Source organism: Triticum urartu, chromosome 6A (assembly GCF_056163025.1).
Source record: "Triticum urartu cultivar PI428250 chromosome 6A, HENAU_Tu73, whole genome shotgun sequence".
NCBI lineage: Eukaryota > Viridiplantae > Streptophyta > Magnoliopsida > Poales > Poaceae > Triticum > Triticum urartu.
The window spans coordinates 118,331,543-118,350,721 of record NC_141878.1 but is presented as its reverse complement, the minus strand read 5'-3'; positions in this window follow the sequence as shown (position 1 = coordinate 118,350,721).

The following is a 19,179-nucleotide window of genomic DNA, read 5'->3' as shown; positions in this document are numbered from 1 at the left end:
TTGGTTATCCTCCTTCATGGAGGTGCTCATTCCCTCAGTTGGAATTGGTAGCGATGGGGGCCCGCTTTCGACCTCATTATCCCCCCCTTTATCTTCCTTTGAGGGCTCCGGGCAGGGTGCTAGCTCGAGCATCTTTTTCAGTACCGGATTCTCCAAACCCTCAGGAAGGGGGGCCGAACACCGAATCGTCTTCGCCTTAGTTAGCCAGTCCAGGTCAAAGAGCGACTTCTTAGAATTATGTCGTGGTAAATAAAAGACGCTGTGTTCGGCTAAAGGATTACTTACTTGGTCGGCGGTACGGTTGCTGCTCAAGCCCACGTCCTCGGTAGTATCCAGACACTCTATTTGGGGTCCAAAGAATGATTTGTACATCTCCTCGTGCGTCAGGCCAAGGAGCTTCTGAATAGTATGCGGCCCTTCTGGGTTGAACTCCCACATGCGGAGGGGCCGGCGTTTGCAAGGCTGGACTCGACGAACCAGCATGACTTGCGCCACCATAATCAAGCTGAAATCTCCTTCGAAGAGATTTTTGATGCGGCTTTGCAGTACAGGCACGTCCTTGGCAGGACCCCAGCTCAGCCCCCTGCTAATCCAGGACATCAGTTGTGGTGGAGGGTCTGAGCGGAAAGCAGGGGCAGCCACCCACTTGGCACTTCTGGGAGCTGTGATGTAAAACCACTCCTGTTGCCATAATCCGGACACCTCTGGAAAGGAACCTTTGGGTCACGGAGCTCCTGCTATCTTGCTTATTAAAGCACCTCCGCACGCTGCATACTGCCCCTCGACCATCTTCGGCTTCACGTCAAAGGTCTTGAGCCACAGGCCGAAGTGAGGGGTAATGCGGAGGAAGGCCTCACACATGACAATGAATGTCGAGATGTGCAGAAAGGAGTCCGGGGCTAGATCGTGGAAATCTAGCCCGTAATAAAACATCAACCCCCTAACGAAGGGATCCATAGTGAGGCCTAGTCCTCGGAGGAAGTGGGAGATGAACACGACGTCTTCGTTAGGTTCAGGAGTAGGGACGACCTGCCCTCGGGAAGGCAGCTGATGTGAAACCTCGGCGGTCAGGTATCTGGCCTCCCTCAACTCTTGATGTCTTCTTCCGTAATGGAGGAGGGCATCCATCGGACTTGAAGGCTGGATCCGGACATGATTGAAGGTCCGGAGCACCTGACCTGGGCTTTGGGTGTTAGAACTCGACGCAGGGGAAGGATTCGATTGAGCACAGGAGGGAAAAAAGTAAAAGCCTTGTCCCTTTATAAAGAGGGTGAATATCAAGCATCCTCTCTGTAGATGTTTGGGACTTTCCTATAATCTAGGAGTCCTAGACACGGTTGGGTTACCCACGCCCGTATTGATGAGAATCCCGTGATAAGGGGACACAATCTCTGCTTTGACACGACGTGTCAAAAAACCGCCTCGTGTTATGTGTGGGGCTAGTTAAGGAAATGGTTCGAATAATCACTGGGCCATGACATAATGTCGTGTTGCCAAAACAAGTCAGCAAATTAGATTTTTGAAAATATTATTCTCTCTACAGTGGTATGTGGAACTTATTTTGCAGGGTCGGACACTATCCTTGTATTCAAATTCTTCCGTGATGTATTCGGAGGAGGAACCCGCCTTGCAATGCCGAAGACAATACTGCGCACCGGACTCATCGTCATTGAAGCCTGGTTCAGGGGCTACTAAGGGAGTCCTGGATTAGGGGGTCTCCGGACAGCCGGACTATCTCCATTGGCCAGACTGTTAGACTATGAAGATACAGGATTGAAGACTTCGTCTCGTGTCTGGATGGGACTCTACTTGGCGTGGAAGGCAAGCTAGGAAATACAGATATGTGTATCTCCTCCTTTGTAACCGACCTTGTGTAACCCTAACCCTCTCCGGTGTCTATATAAACCGGAGGGTTTTAGTCCGTAGGACACAACAACTACAACATACAATCATACCATAGGCTAGCTTCTAGGGTTTAGCCTCTCCGATCTCGTGGTATATCTACTCTTGTACTACCCATATCATCAATATTAATCAAGCAGGACATAGGGTTTACCTCCATCAAGAGGGCCCGAACCTGGGTAAAACATTGTGTCCCCTGCCTCCTGTTACCATCCGCCTTAGACGCACAGTTTGGGACCCCCTACCCGAGATCTGTCGGTTTTGACACCGACGTAGGGGCTTATAGTTTTGCCTCCCAACGTTTTAACTCAAGGGTAATGTCAACAGTAATAGTTCATGAAAACTCACATCCAATTAGCCACATATACCAGGATCTTTCCAACATATTGTGCTTGCCAAAGGATAAAATGTAAAAAGGAAGGGTGAAGATCACCATGACTCTTATGGAATGTAGGAGATAAAAGTAAAAGATAGGCTCTTCGCAGAGGGAAGCAGAGGTTGTCATGCGCTTTTATGGTTGGATGCACAAAATCTTAATGCGAAAGAATGTCACTTTATATTTCCACTTGTGATACGGACCTTTATTATGCAGTCTGTCGCTTTTATTACTTCCACATCACACGATCGTATAAAGCTTATTTCCTCCACACCAATCAATCATACATATTTAGAGAGCAATTTTTATTGCTTGCACCGATGACAACTTACTTGATGGATCTTACTCAATCCATAGGTAGATATGATGGACTCTTATGGCAAGACTGGTTTAAGGGTATTTGGAAGCACAAGTAGTATCTCTACTTGGTGCAATGAATTTGGCTAGCATGAGGGGAAAGGCAAGCTCATCATGTTGGAAGATCCAAGACAATATAATTTATCTCAGATGTAAGAAAACATAACCCATTACGTTGTCTTCCTTGTCCAATGTCAACTCTTTAGCATGTCATATTTTAATGAGTGCTCACAATCATAAAAGATGTCCAAGATAGTATATTTATATGTGAAGACCTCTCTTTCTTTATTACTTCCTATTAATTGCAACGATGACCAAAAATATGTTTTTCAACCCTCAACAACTTTTATTCATCATACTCTTTCTATGTGAGCTCATTACTCTCCATAAGACTCACATGATCTCTTTGTTTCTTTTTATTTCTTTCTCTTTTCTTTTATTTCTTTAGGATCATGGCAAAATAATCAAGCCCTTGACTCAACACTAATCTTTATTATATAGCTCACGAACTCGATTACATAGAAGGATAATAAAGCAAAACTCACAACTAGATCACACTAAGAACCTTTATTCTACTAGATCAAAATATTATCAAAAGGATCGAACTAAGAAAAACAGTAAAGATAAAAGTGATGGTAATACGATACCGGGGCACTCGCCCAAGCTTGGCAGTTGCCAAGTGGAGTGCCCATACCAGATACTCAATTCTTCTTTGTTGGTGAAGAAGGTGGGGATCTTGATGATGGATAGTCGCACATCGAGCATAGAAGGTCTTCTAACTTGCGGATAATGCCCTTGAGTGTGATGATATGCTCCTTCAACAAAAAAAATTCATGTCTGAGATACTTATTTTGTATACGAGCTAACTCAATCATCTTGAAAGCTTCGATTTCTGTTGGGGTAAGAAGATTGTGATCCAGTTGAAGGGTGTCTTCTGTTGCCGGAACTTGGTCCTCCATGGCCTTCTTGATCCCTTCATCCTTGTTGATCTCCATGGGTTCTTCTCTCTTCAGCTCTATCTTCATTAGCCAAGCCTCGTTGCCCTAATGGTTGGAGGAGGAGGGAGACGACATAGTGCCTGGCCTTGACAACCCTGACAGAAAACAGCTCGAAACAAAGACAGGAGATTTTTGCGTGATACAGGAGTCAAAACCTCCGGGAGGTTATATAATGAATTTTTACCGACCAAAATACGTGTCGTGTACGAAAACGGAGTCCGGAGAGCACACGAGGTGCCCACGAGGTAGGGGGCGCGCCCAGTAGGGTAGGGCGCGCCCTCCACCCTCGTGGAGGCCTCGTGTCCTTCCCGGACTGCTTCTTATTTTTCTATTTTTCTAAATATTCCAAAACGGAGAGATATTGCCTTAAAAACTGTTCTGGAGTCGGTTTACTTACCGTACCACATACCTATTCCTTTTCGGAGTCTGAAACATTTCGAAAAGTGTCCCTTATGTATTCCTCCGGGGTTACGGTTTCAATAACATTGGTTTCAACATTTATGGGATTACCTGAGATATAATGTTTGATTCTTTGACCGTTCACCACCTTCGGATTTGTGCCTTCGAAGTTGTTGATTTTTATGGCACCGCAACGGTAGACCTCCTCGATAACGTAAGGACCTTCCCATTTAGAGAGAAGTTTTCCTGCAAAAAATCTTAAACGAGAGTTGTATAGCAATACATAATCACCTACATTAAACTCACGCTTTTGTATCCTTTTGTCATGCCATCTTTTAACTTTTTCTTTAAACAACTTGGCATTTTCGTAGGCTTGGGTTCTCCATTCATCAAGTGAGCTAATATCAAATAACCTCTTCTCACTGGCAAGTTTAAAATCATAATTAAGTTCTTTAATAGCCCAATAAGCCTTGTGCTCTAGTTCGAGAGGTAAGTGACATGCTTTTCCATAGACCATTTTATACGGAGACATACCCATAGTATTTTTATATGCAGTTCTATAGGCTCATAATGCATCATCAAGTTTCTTGGACCAATTCTTCCTAGACCTATTAACAGTCTTTTGCAGAATTAATTTGAGTTCTCTATTACTCAATTCTACTTGACCACGAGACTGAGGGTGATAAGGAGATGCAATTCTATGATTAACATCATATTTAGCAAGCATTTTACAGAAAGCACCATGAATAAAATGTGAACCACCATCAGTCATTAAATATCTAGGGACTCCAAACCTTGGAAAAATAACTTCTTTAAGCATTTTAATAGAAGTGCTATGATCAGCACTACTAGTTGGAATAGCTTCTACCCACTTAGTAACGTAATCAACAGCAACTAAAATATGTGTATAACCATTAGAGGAAGGAAAAGGTCCCGTATAGTCAAAGCCCCAAACATCAAATGGTTCAATAACAAGTGAATAATTCATAGGCATTTCTTGACGTCTACTAATATTACCAATTCTTTGACATTCATCACAAGATAAGACAAACTTACGAGCATCCTTGAAGAGAGTAGGCCAATAAAAACCAGATTGCAGTACCTTATGTGCAGTTCTTTCTCCAGCATGGTGTCCTCCATAAGCTTCGGAGTGACACTTGCGTAGGATCTGTTCCTGTTCATGCTCACATACACAACGTCTAATAACACCATCTACACCTTCTTTATAAAGATGTGGGTCATCCCAAAAGTAATGCCTCAAATCAGAGAAGAAAATTTTCTTTTGCTGGTATGTGAAACAAGGTGGTATAAACTTAGCAACAATGTAATTAGCATAATCAACATACCATGGAGCAGTATAGAGGCATTTGTGACATTTAATTGCTCAGCAGGAAAGCTATCATCAATAGGTAATGGGTCATCAAGCACATTTTCTAACCTAGAAAAGTTGTCTGCAACGGGGTTCTCAGCTCCTTTTCTATCAACAATATGCAAATCAAATTCTTGTAGCAAGAGAACCCATCTAATAAGTCTAGGTTTAGCATCTTTGTTTTCCATAAGATACTTAATAGCAGCATGATCAGTGTGAATAGTTACTTTAGAATCAACAATATACGGTCTAAACTTATCACAAGCAAATACAACTACTAAGAATTCCTTTTTAGTAGTAGCATAATTTCTTTGAGCATTGTCTAGAGTTTTACTAGCATATTGAATAACATTTAGTTTCTTATCAACTCTTTGTCCTAGAACAACACCTACAACATAATCACTAGCATCACACATAATTTCAAAGGGTAAATTCCAATCAGGTGACTGAACAATAGGTGCAGAAATCAATACTTTCTTAAGTATTTCAAATGCTTCTACACAATCATCATCAAAGATAAATGGTATATATTTTTGTAATAAATTAGTCATAGGCCGAGAAATTTTTGAGAAGTCCTTAATGAACCTCCTATAAAAACCGGCATGGCCAAGGAAACTTCTTATACCTTTGATGTGGTTGGGACATGGCATCTTTTCAATAGCATCAACCTTGGCTTTATCAACTTCGATACCCCTTTCAGAAACTTTATGCCCCAAGACAATACATTCACTAACCATAAAGCGGCACTTTTCCCAATTCAAGACAAGATTAGTTTCTTCACATCTCTGCAAAACTCGATCAAGGTTCTCACACAATCATCGAAAGAAGATCCATAGACGGAAAAGTCGTCCATGAAGACCTCACAAATCTTTTCACAAAAAGTCAGAGAATATAGCCATCATGCATCTTTGAAAGGTAGCAGGTGCATTACATAAACCAAATGGCATACGTCTATAAGAAAAAGTACGAAAAGGGCATGTAAAAGTAGTCTTTGATTGATCTTTGGCTGACACAGGTATTTGAGAGAAACCAGAATAACCATCTAGAAAGCAAAAATGTGTATGTTTGGACAATCTTTCTAGCATTTGATCGATAAAAGGTAAGGGGTAATGACCCTTTTTAGTAGCCTTATTTAATTTGTGGAAATCAATTACCATCCTATAACCTGTAATAATTCTTTGAGGAATCAATTCATCTTTATCATTAGGAACAACAGTAATACCTCCCTTCTCAAGGACACAATGGACAGGGTTTACCCATTGGCTATCAGCAACGGGATAAATTATACCTGCCTCAAGGAGCTTCAGTATCTCCTTTCTTACCACTTCTTTCATTTTAGGATTCAGCCGGCATTGATGATCACGAACTGGTTTAGCATCTTCTTCCAAATTAATTTTATGTTGACATAGAGTGGGACTAATGCCCTTAAGATCATCAAGAGTATACCCAATAGCAGCACGGTGCTTCTTCAGAGTTTTCAATAATCTCTCTTCTTCATGTTCTGAAAGGTTAGCACTAATAATAACAGGATATATCTTTTTCTCATCAAGATAAGCATATTTAAAAGTATCAGGTAATGGTTTAAGCTCAAATACGGGATCACCCTTGTGTGGAGGAGGATCCCCTAGGATTTCAATAGGTAAATTGTTTTTCAGAATAGGGTTCCTGTTTAAAGAATACTTCATCTAATTCCCTTCTTTCATTCATAAACATATCATTTTCATGGTCTAGCAAGTATTGTTCTAAAGGATCACTAGGAGGTACGGAAATAGAAGCAAGACCAATAATTTCATCCTTACTAGGTAGTTCTTCTTCACGGTGTTGTCTACTAAATTTAGAAAAATTAAATTCATGAGTCATATCATCTAAACCAATAGTAACAGCATCTCTTTTGTAATCTATGGTAGCATTAACAGTATATAAGAAGGGTCTACCAAGTATAATGGGACAAAAGCTATCTTGTGGGGAACCAAGAACAAGAAAATCAGCAAGATATTTAGTTTTCCCACACAAGACTTCAACATCTCTAACAATTCCCATTGGTGAAACAGTATTTCTATTGGCAGGTTTAATTGTGACATCAATATCTTCCATCTCAGCAGGTGCAATATCATGCATAACTTCTTTGTATAAGGAATAAGGTATTGCACTAGCACTAGCACCCATATCGCATAAGCCATGATAACAATGATCTCATATTTTAACAGAAATAACAGGCAAGCCTACCACAGGTCTAGGTTTATCTTTATCACGGGGTTTAGCAATTCTAGCAGTTTCATCACAGAAATAAATAACATGCTCATCAATATTATCAGACAAGAGATCTTTAACAATAGCAATATTAGGTTCAACTTTAACTTGCTCAGGAGGTGTATATGTTTTAATATTGCTTTTACAAACCACAGTTGAAGCTTTAGCATGATCCTTTATCCTAACAGGGAAAGGTGGTTTCTCAACATAAGAAGTAGGAACAATAGGATCATTATAAGTGATAGTCTTTTCTTCAACTTTAATAGGTGCAACCTCTTTTACTTCTATGGGAGGATGATATTTATACCACTTATCCTTGAGAAGATCAACATAGGCAGAAAAAGATTCACAGAAATACGCTACTATCTCAGAGTCAAGTCCATATTTAGTGCTAAATTTATGAAAAATATCGGTATCCATAAAAGATTTAACACAATCAAAACTAGGTGTCATACCTGACTACTTACCATTTTTGAGGTCCCAATCTTCAGAGTTGCGTTTAATTATTTCCAATAAATCCCATTTGAATTCAATAGTCTTCATCATAAAAGAGCCAGCACAAGAAGTATCAAGCATGGTGCGATTGTTACCAGAAAGCCGCGCATAAATTTTTTGGATAATCATTTCTCTTGAGAGCTCATGATTGGGGCATGAATATAACATTGATTTAAGCCTCCCCCAAGCTTGAGCGATGCTTTCTCCTTCGCGAGGCCAAAAATTATATATATAATTGCAATCACGATGAACAAGATGCATAGGTTAAAACTTCTGATGAAATTCCAATTTCAATCATTTGTAATTCCAAGACCCCATATCATCACATAGCCTATACCATGTCGATGCGTCTCCCCTCAAAGATAAAGGGAAGACCTTCTTCTTAACAACAGCTCCGGGTACACCTACAAGCTTAAATAATCCACAAACTTCATCCACATATATCAGATGTTCATCAGGATGTTTTGTTCCATCTCCTAAAAAAGGATTAGCTAACAGTTTTTCTATCATACCCGAAGGAACATCAAAGCAAGCATTTTCATTTTCAGTAGGCTCAGTAGGTTGAGGAGCAACTCTTTGCTCTACTGGTCGGGGTGAAGATACCCTGAACAAGCCCCTCAGAGGATTACCTTCCATGGTAACAAGTGACAGTAAATTTCAGCACACTATATAAATTTTTCCTTACCAAAGGCGCTTCACTGCCCGGCAACGGTGCCAGAAAAGAGTCTTGCTGACCCACAAGTATAGGGGTCTATCGTAGTCCTTTCGATAAGTAAGAGTGTCGTACCCAATGAGGAGCAGAAGGAAATGATAAGCGGTTTCCAGCAAGGTATTCTCTGCAAGTACTGAAATAAGTGGTAACAGATAGTTTTGTGATAGGATAATTTGTAACAAGCAACAAGTAACAAAAGTAAATAAAGTGCAGCAAGGTGGCCCAATCATTTTTGTAGAAAAAGACAAGTTTGGACAAACTCTTATATGATGTAAAGCGCTCCCGAGGACACATGGGAATATCGTCAAGCTAGGTTTCATCACGTTCATATGATTCGCGTTTGGTACTTTGATAATTTGGTATGTGGGTGGACCGGTGCTTGGGTACCGCCCTTACTTCGACAAGCATCCCACTTATGATTAACCTCTATTGCAAGCATCCGCAACTACAACAAAAGTATTAAGGTAAACCTAACCATAGCATGAAACATATGGATCCAAATCAGCCCCTTACAAAGCAACGCATAAACTAGGGTTTAAGCTTCTATCACTCTAGCAACCCATCATCTACTTATTACTTCCCAATGCCTTCCTCTAGGCCCAAATAATGGTGAAGTGTCATGTAGTCGACGCTCACATAACACCACTAGAGGAAAGACAACATACATCTCATCAAAATATCGAACGAATACCAAATTCACATGACTACTAATAGCAAGACTTCTCCCATGTCCTCAGGAACAAAAGTAACTACTCACAAAGCATAAACATGTTCATAATCAGAGGGGTATTAATATGCATATAGGATCTGAACATATGATCTTCCACCAATTAAACCAACTAGCATCCACTACAAGGAGTAATTAACACTACTAGCAACCTACTAGCACCAATCCCGGACTTGGAGACAAGAATTGGATACAAGAGATGAACTAGGGTTTTGAGATGAGATGGTGCTGATGAAGATGTTGATGGAGATTGCCCTCTCCCGATGAGAGGAGTGTTGGTGATGACGATGTCGATGATTTCCCCCTCCGGGAGGGAAGTTTCCCCGGCAGAACAGCTCCGCTAGAGCCCTAGATTGGTTCCGCCAAGGTTCCGCCTCGTGGCGGCGGAGTTTCGTCCGAGAAGATGGCTTATGAATTTTTTTCCATCGAAAGACTCCATATAGCAGAAGATGGCCATCGGAGGGCTACCAGGGGGCCCACGAGGTAGGGGGCGCGCCCAGGGTCGTAGGGCGCGCCCCCCACCGTCGTGGGCAGGGTGTGGCCCCCCTGGTGAAGTTCTTGCTCAATATTTTTTATATATTTGGAAAACATCTTGTGTGAAGTTTCAGGACTTTTGTAGTTGTGCAGAATAGGTCTCTAATATTTGCTCCTTTTCCAGCCCAGAATCCCAACTGCCGGCATTCTTCCTCTTTATGTAAACCTTGTAAAATAAGACAGAATAGGCACAAGTATTGTGACATAATGTGTAATAACAACCCATAATGCAATAAATATTGATATAAAGCATGATGCAAAATGGACGTATCACTTAGCCAAAGAAGTGATGGCCTTAATTTTCTCTGGGTTAGCTTCAACGCCTCTCTAAGAAACCAAAAAACCCAACAGCTTGCCAGCTGGCACACCAAAGACACACTTGGCCGGGTTAAGCATCATCTTGTAGACCCGGAGGTTGTCAAAGGTCTCCTTCAAATCATCTAACAAGGTTTCCTCATTCCTGGATTTCACAATGATAGCATCCACATATGCATGAACATCGCGTCCAATATGACCGTGGAGGCAATTCTGAACAGACCGCTGATAAGTCGCCTGGGCACTCTTGAGCCCAAAAGGCATAGACACGTAGCAGAAGGCTCCAAAGGGAGTGATGAAAGATGTTTTCTCCTGGTCCTTAACTACCATCTTGATCTGATGATAACCAGAATAGCCATCCAAAAAACTCAAATGCTCACAACCCATCGTAGCATCAATAATCTGATCAATACGAGGGAGAGCAAAAGGATCAGCTAGACAGGCCTTGTTAAGGTCTGTGTAATCCACACACATCTGCCAAGTGTCATTTTTCTAAGTACCAGTACTGGGTTAGCCAACCATTCAGGATGAAAAACTTCAATAATAAACCCGGCCGCCAAGAGCCGGGCCACTTCTTCACCAATGGCCTTGCGCCTCTGTTCGTTAAAGCAATGAAGGAATTGCTTGACCGGTTTAAACTTTCGATCAACATTGAGAGTGTGCTCAGCGAGTTCCATCGGTACACCAGGCATGTCTGAAGGTATCCATACAAAGATGTCCCGGTTCTCACGGATGAACTTGATGAGCGTGCTTTCCTATTTCAGATCCATATTGGCACCAATACTAAACTTTTTGGATGAATCACCGGGAACAAAATCGACCTGCTTGGTGTCATCTGCCGACTTAAACTTCAACAAAGGGTCATGCTCTGTGGCTGGATTTTTCAAGGGGGTCATATCCGCCGGGTCAACATTATCTTTGTCGAACTTCAACTCCTCTGTTGCACAAACAGACTCAGCATAGGCAGCATCGCCCTCTTCACACTCCAAAGCTATCTTTCTATCTCCATCCACCATGATGGTACCCTATGACCCAGCATTTTAAGCTGCAGATAAACATAACAAGGTCGTGCCATAAATTTGGCATAAGCCGGCGTCCAAACAAGGCGTGATATGGGCTCTTAATCTTGACCACCTCAAAACTCAATGTTTCGGCCCTGTAGTCATACTCATCGCCAAACGCCACTTCCATGGCTATCTTACCCACCGGATATGCCGACTTCCCAGGCACCACCCCATGGAAAACAGTAGAAGATGGCTTAAGATGTTTGTCAGTCAAATTCATACAGCGAAAAGTATCATAATTAAGGATATTGATACTGCTGCCCCTGTCCGTAAGCACCTTCGTTAACTTGTATCCTCCAACCAGAGGAGCAACCACCAAAGCTAGCTGACACGGGTTGTCTACTCGGGGTGGGTAATCCTCACGGCTCCATACTATAGGCTATTCTAACCATCGCAAGTATCGAGGGACAGCTGGCTCAACCGTGCTCACAACTCGTTTATGAATCTTATGGTCTCGTTTGCACAAACTTGTAGTAAACACGTGATACTGGCCACTATTTAGCTGCTTTGGATTATTCTGATAACCAAACTACTGCTATTGATTGCCTTGACTGGGTTGCCGATTGAAACCGCCTTGATTGCCTTGGCCCTGAAATCCATAACTTGAGCCGCCACCTCCAAAGTCGGGCCCATGAGAGCCGGATCCTGACACGCCCCGCGGGCCATGATTATCATGATAAAAGCGGGAATTTCTATACTCCCTCATGATGAAGCAATCTTTCCATAAATGAGTGGTCGGCTTGTCTTAAGAACCATGCTTTGGGCAAGGCTGATTCATTATCGCCTCAAGGTTGAATTTTGGCCTGCCAAACCGAGGTATTGATGATTTCCCCTTACGACGCTAGTTATTATTGTGCATATTGGTACTAGCCACAAAGTCTGAACCGCCGTCAATTTGCTTGCGCTTACGGTTATTACATTGACCTGCCGTATGGTGCTGCTGTCCCTTTGCATTGCCGTTCTTCTTCCCCTTGCCAGCCTCCTCCCCATCAGACTCAGGGTCCTTAGTGTTATCAGAGTCGACGTATTTGATAAGAGCCACCATGAGATCTCCCATATCATTATAGTGGCGCTTAAGCCGCCCAGCTTCTGTTTGAGGGGAGGGAACTGGCAATTTTTCTCCACAATCAGGATGGCTCAACTCGCGTTGATGCTATCCGATGAGTGGATAATAGCTGAAATCCGGCGTACCCAATGGGCGGTTGACTCGCCCTCACTCTGGATACAAGTGTCTAAATCAAGAATCGACAGAGGCTGCTTTCATGCGTCCTTGATATTCTGAATAAAATATGTCTTCAATTCAGCCCATGATCTGATGGAGTTAGGGGGCAGTCCTTTTAGCCAGGTGTGAGCCGGCCCATCCAACATCTTGGTGAAATACTTAGTGCACGTAGTGCCATTGACGTCCAACATCTCCATGGCTAGCTCATAGCTCTCAATCCAAGCCTCCGAGGGTTGATCTGCTGTGTAATTGGGCACCTTACGGGGGGCCTTAAAGCCCTTGGGCAGGCGCTCATTACGCAAAGCTGGCACTAGGCACGACACACCAATGGTTCTAGAAGTCATCCAGCCTCCACAGACACTGGCGGGTTAAGCCGAGGTTGCTGATGAACCACTAACTCAGCCGCCAGCTCAGCCTCCCGACGTGCCCTGGCCTGGTCCACCAAAACCTGAGCATGGTTATCATCATGTGGCGGGTCACGCCCACGAGTCTGGTTACAGCATCTCTCACTGCTCGAAACCGCCGGCGACTCAATATGTCGGCTATGGCTCCGACTGGGGCGTGGAGTCAAATGAATCCGCTCGCGGCTGTATGAATACGCTGCTTGTTGAGCTAGCGCGGTTTGAAGAAGCTCCCCTGCCCTTCGTATCTGGACCACCGCAAGAGCTTGCCTTGCACTAGGAGAGCCACCAGTCGTGATGCCGCAGCAATCATGTTGTCCAGAGGGTTAGAATAATGACCCGGCAGTGTGGGCACTTGGGATGTGGGGTCAAATTCAAACGAAGCGGGTCTGCAACACGTGGTTGAGTCATCGCCCCGGTCACGGGCACCTTGGCAGCCCGGTCTACATCGAGCGGATTGCTTGGTCCAGCCCAGGCGTGTTGAAAAGATTCCTCGCATTATACTCCAAAGGTAGACGAGTCTGGTGCCTTCTTCGCAGAACGACGCTGGATGCATTCTGATCCAGGCTTAACCGGAAATTTTCTGCTTGAATCCGTTGTGACTCAGCGTCCAAGGCGGCTCATTCTGTCACCATCCTGGCATTCTCAGCGTTAAGCTCCTCCTTGGCCTGAGCTATCTCATCCCGCAGTTTCACGACGCCCGCCTTGTGCCGTGCTTGAGTCTCCGGGGTTACCTCTGCAGCTAATAAGGTTGCCAAAGCATCCAAAAGCTCGGATAAGACTTGAGCCGGCGGACGCACAGAAACACTCGCCCCGGCCGTCGCCGCAGCTGTTGAACTGGAAGTCATACCGTAGCAGTTGAGGAATTAAGCACCCGTTGTGTGTTGTGCATCGGCGGCTCATAGGGGTCCGGAATACTGTTGCCATCGGAATAGCCCCCAAGCCCACTGTCTTGCAGTTGATACATTGAATTGGTCTCATCGGTTGAGGATTCATCATCAGAGTAGATGGCCGTCTCTCCACCGGATACAGATCCTTCCCCAAGATCTGCTCTATGAATAAAGCCAACAAACGCGTGCTTCACGGCGGCTTGAACCTTGGTGGGTCGTGCACACTGAGCTATCTTGATGATGTCGGTGCAGGTGTCCGGCTCATGCTCGGACTCATCGATCTTGCCGATGAAGACGTGGATTCCGTCAAAGGGGACCCAGTACCCGTACTCAATTGAGCCGGCCTCGGGGCCCCAGCCCGCGTTGTCCATGTAGAGTTTGCTGCGACCGCTCTTGGTCATCCGGCCTACAGCGTATCCCTTGATCCCTGAGAAGCTGCCCTTCAAGAACTCGGAACCACCATGCGCCAACCCCATGGTGGGCGCCAACTGTCGTGGACTTAACACAGCAGATGCCCTAGCAAAAGGACTTAGGTGTGGAGCCATCGCAACTTGGTTAGCTTGAAGGGGTTGAACGGGACAAAGGACACAGAGAGTTTTCCCAGGTTCGGCCCCTCTCAATGAGGTAAAAGCCTACTCCTTCTTTACGTTGTATTGCTTGGGTTTCGATTACTAGGGAGAGAATACGATTGACCTAGCACTCAATTGATTGTTTCCTGAGTTAACCCGCCGCCGGGTCACCCCTTTATATACAGGTTGATGCCCGACGGCTTACAGAATCCCGGCCGGCTCACACAAACGTGACCGGCTCAGTTTCTAACTGAACTTTCCTTACAGAACAAGTTAACTTATGGCGGCTTATCCCTTTGGGCCTCAGGTCGCCTCCGGGTCTTGGGCCTTCAATAGGCTTGCTCTATGAACCGCCATCTTCATGTATTCTTTGCCCTTATCGGACCTCTTCATCTTTAAGCCGCCAATGGCATGACCCGGCCCCTCCTGTGCGGGTCATACCTAGTAGTTATATCCCCAACAAACATCGCCGGCAATGCTGTGATGCCGGCCGTGCTTCCCCAAGCCCACTGAGCTGCCCTTCTAACTCACCGTGAGCTCCTACGTCGTTCCCCCCTAATCGCGCCATCGATTGCATCTCGTATCCATCGATTTCATTGAAGTTGTAGCACACTGCCGCCTAAGCTTGTCGTTGGCGATGCTCCGGTGACCATTTGGTCACTAAGGCGTGTCTAACATGCTCTCCGCACCGCATGTAGTGCCTCTCTAGTGCAAAACCCTGCTTGTTTGCACGCCGCAACAGCTAACCCGAGAGCACCCGAACTCCAGTCACCGTGGATGAGCTCGCCGCCGTTGATTCCGGCAATCCCAGGCCCGAAAAGCACCACCATTTGATGCGCCTCGAAGCCAAACGATACTCTATAGAGCATTTCTGAGGCAGTTGGTTGTCGCTGACCTCGCCGTAGGCAAACCACCAGTGGGTCTGGCCCATTATGGTCAGGTTTGACCTGGGCGGCTCCATTGACCTGCTGATGTAAGACTGACACACTGCCGATGGCATAATGATTTTATGGCATTTTTATATTTCAAAAATGATTTATAAATTCCATAAAATGTTAAAACTTCTAAAAATCATTGAAAATAATCTATAACTCATATGAAAATAAATTATATAAGAAAAAATATCAGAAAAATATGAAGAATTTGTTTATTCCATGATCATGTATGTTTAAAGAAGTTAACTCTGTTGTTCCGGACAAATCATTTTTATGGAAATTGTGATAAATATATTTGGAGTTGGAATTTGATTTAGGTTTGAGTTCCACTTCAGTTAACTTGGCTAACTATTGCATTAGGTGAATTTAGTACCTTAAAATGTCATGGCATACATCTGGTTGTGCAGTGCATTGATTGTGTTTCCTTTTCCTGTTCGCCGGTGTTTATTCCTTTTCGGTAGAAGATAATTCCGATGTTGTGATCTTTGACACTGATGAAGAGTAGTACAATCTTCAGAAGTGCCAAGCAAGCAAACCCCCTTGTTCATCTCGATACAATCCCACTCTCTTGCTCCTGCTCTCTTTTATTGCATTAGAATAACAACGAATCAATGGTTACATGTTTTGGTAGTTGAACCCATTCCTTTGTATGACCTGTCATTGTCACAGTAAATAGCTAAACTTTCCTAGCATGATTATGAGTTTCTTGAGCCATGATGTGACTTCATCCATGCCATGCTTTCTATGCTTAGAATTGTGTCAGGTCTGATTCATCTGGGAATGAATTGAAATGTCTTGATCATGTTCTAACGTTCCTAGCTAACACTACAAAAAATACACTTCCGTGATGATACGTGTTTGTCACAGTAGGTCACGTTTTTTGTCATGCATGTACATCCATTGCAAATTTATGACAGAATCAAGATAGTCATATCTGTGCTGTCGTAGAAGTGTTCCATGACATTACCAAAATTATCATCACGGAAGTGTCCACTTCCATGATGATAAATCGCGTGTCACAGAAGTGCTTTCGTCAAGGGTGACTGATACGTGGCATCCATCGTAACGGAACGCCTTTAAGCCGTCGGGTCCGGTTTGGATCCGATAACCCGTTAACCAGCCCCGACCTATGGGGATTTTCCACGTGTAAAGTCATCATTGGCTGGAGGGAACACGTGTCGGCTCGCCGTTGGGACAGATGTCATCCACTCATTGGACCCAGAGCGCCTATGATACGTCGACACGTGGCTCGGCCCAACAGAGGCCCATTCCTGTGAAAAGGCCCACCCGTTTGACTTGGTCAAAAGGTGGCGGGCCGGCCCATGGCAAGCCTGTTAATGGCATGTTCGCATATAGCCCATTTACAGCCCGCTAACCCAGGGCCCGTTTACAGCGTATCTGAATTAGGCCCAGTAGCGTCATATGGGCCGTCCAATATAATTCTAGCCCGTTTTAACTTCCAGCCCATGTATGGCCCATGACGTCTTTCGGCCTATATGAGGCCCTTAGTAACCCATGGCCCATTAACGGCCCGTGGTAAAACTGGCCCATAATGAACAGTGTATCACTTTATACCCAATAACGGCCCATTATTCAGTTGGGCCGTTTCCAGCCCATGTTATCTTTCGGCCTTCTCAGGGCCAATTTATTCTTGGGCTCATTTTCAGCATTCGTTTACTTTTGGCCCCTTACTGTCATTTTCTGCTTGTGGGCCAAATTCAGCCCGTGGTTACAGTCGGCCCGTTTGTGGCCCGTTAATACGGTGGGCCATTTTCATAACGTCATCAAATACGATCGATTAACAACGACCCGTTATGGTCGGCCCGTTATGGTCAGCCCATGAACGGATGATTTCAACTCTAGCCCATTTACGGCCATAATGTGGTCTGTTATTGGCCCATGTTTGGCCAACTGATCATACGGCCTGTAGAAGGCCCATTGTGTCTACGGCCCGTATAAGGCCTATTGTTTCTACGCCCCATAGAAGGCCCATTGTTTCTACGGCCCTTAGAAGGCCCATTGTTTCTACGGCCCATAGGAGGCCCATGTTAACTATAGTAAATATGTAGCCCATGGTTAATGTGGCCTAGTTTTAAAAAATAGGCTATTGCGGCCACTAGCAAACCACGGAAAAAGAACTGCACTGACTACAAGAAAACAAATAAACAAGACGATAAGGAAATAAATAGGCAAGCAACTTATGCTAGGCAATCACGGCTATTACACATATTACATCCACTGGGCATCAAAGTTCGCCAACCAGTGCAAATATAGGGAACAAAGCAGCATATAAACGTCACAGCAAAACAAGTCCAGAACTGAAACCACTTCAGAAGAGCTCAAGAAACAATATCCTAGGTACCCATAATGCTGGCAAGATGCTTAGCAAGCTTATTAACTTTCTCTTGTTTGGCGCTTAAATCCTCCAGCACTTGCTGTTGCACCAGAAAGTATGCATCTGAATTCTGCAGGGACTTCCTCAGTCCTTCGGCTTCCTGTCGCATAACATCTGATCGATGTCTTTCAACTTGAAGTTGAGACTCAAGAAGCCGAATTGATTCAGGCAGCGAGTTCGAAGAGTTGGTGCCAGCAGTAGTAGCCAGTAACTCGAACACTACATCAAGACAGGACTTTGGGGTTGTCTCAGTGTCTTCAATATAGTTTTTATCAGCTTTGTTGGAGACCAACAGGGATATCTCACTATCTTGAACCTTATCTGCATTACTTCCTGTACCATTGCATAACGGGGTACTCTTCTCCAATATTTTATCCGCATTCTAAAAGAGAAACAAACAAACACATCACAGGTTTACAATGTATTATATGAAACTCAATTTGGTAAACAAGTTCAGTAGTAAGGTGGACGGGATAACAACATGAAACAAACATATATCTATGTAGTATGGTCACTGTATGGTCTGTATCATTCTATTTTATGTTGCCAAATCAAGATAGATACAGTTTGAATCATATCTATTTAAGACAAAGCAGCTTAGACAGGATATAAGTGTGGGAAACTACACAGCAATAACAACACTTGTAAGGTGCATGTCATGAGAATATAACTGTTTATTCAATTGAAACTGAAATCAACACAGATCAAGTTACAACAGCAAACACGTTAAAGAAACAGGTTTAAAACATACCTATTGCGCCATTGGAGTTTCAATTGCATCCTTCAAATTTGAAACTAGTTGGTATGAGTAAATACAGTGATGCAAGAGCAAAGTAGTATGAACCATAGCTACGGAACCTGACCTGAGAACAATTCTTCTTCTGCTTTAAGCATTGACTTGGGGTTCGAAGTGGTGGTCCTCGTGCTTTGGGCACTACAGTTGCCTTACTAACTGCTCGTGTTTGGGTGCTCTGTGGTGGAGACGGTGCTGTGTCAACGGGAATTGGGTTGCTATCTGCTGGGGTTGGGGTTAGAAGGGGTGTAGCTGGTTCTCTGTCCAACAGGGTAGGGGTACAATCTGCGTGAGTCCGGGTTATGTGTGGTGGGGCTGGTTCTTGGGCAAGTACAACCGTGGTTCTATCTCCATCGACAGGTAGCATCATCTTTTCTGAAGACCGTGTTTTTAGTCCCACAGATACTGCCATCACCCCCTCCAATTGAAATGGCTGATAAACAAGAAAAGTAATTGAATGTACATACATTGTAAGA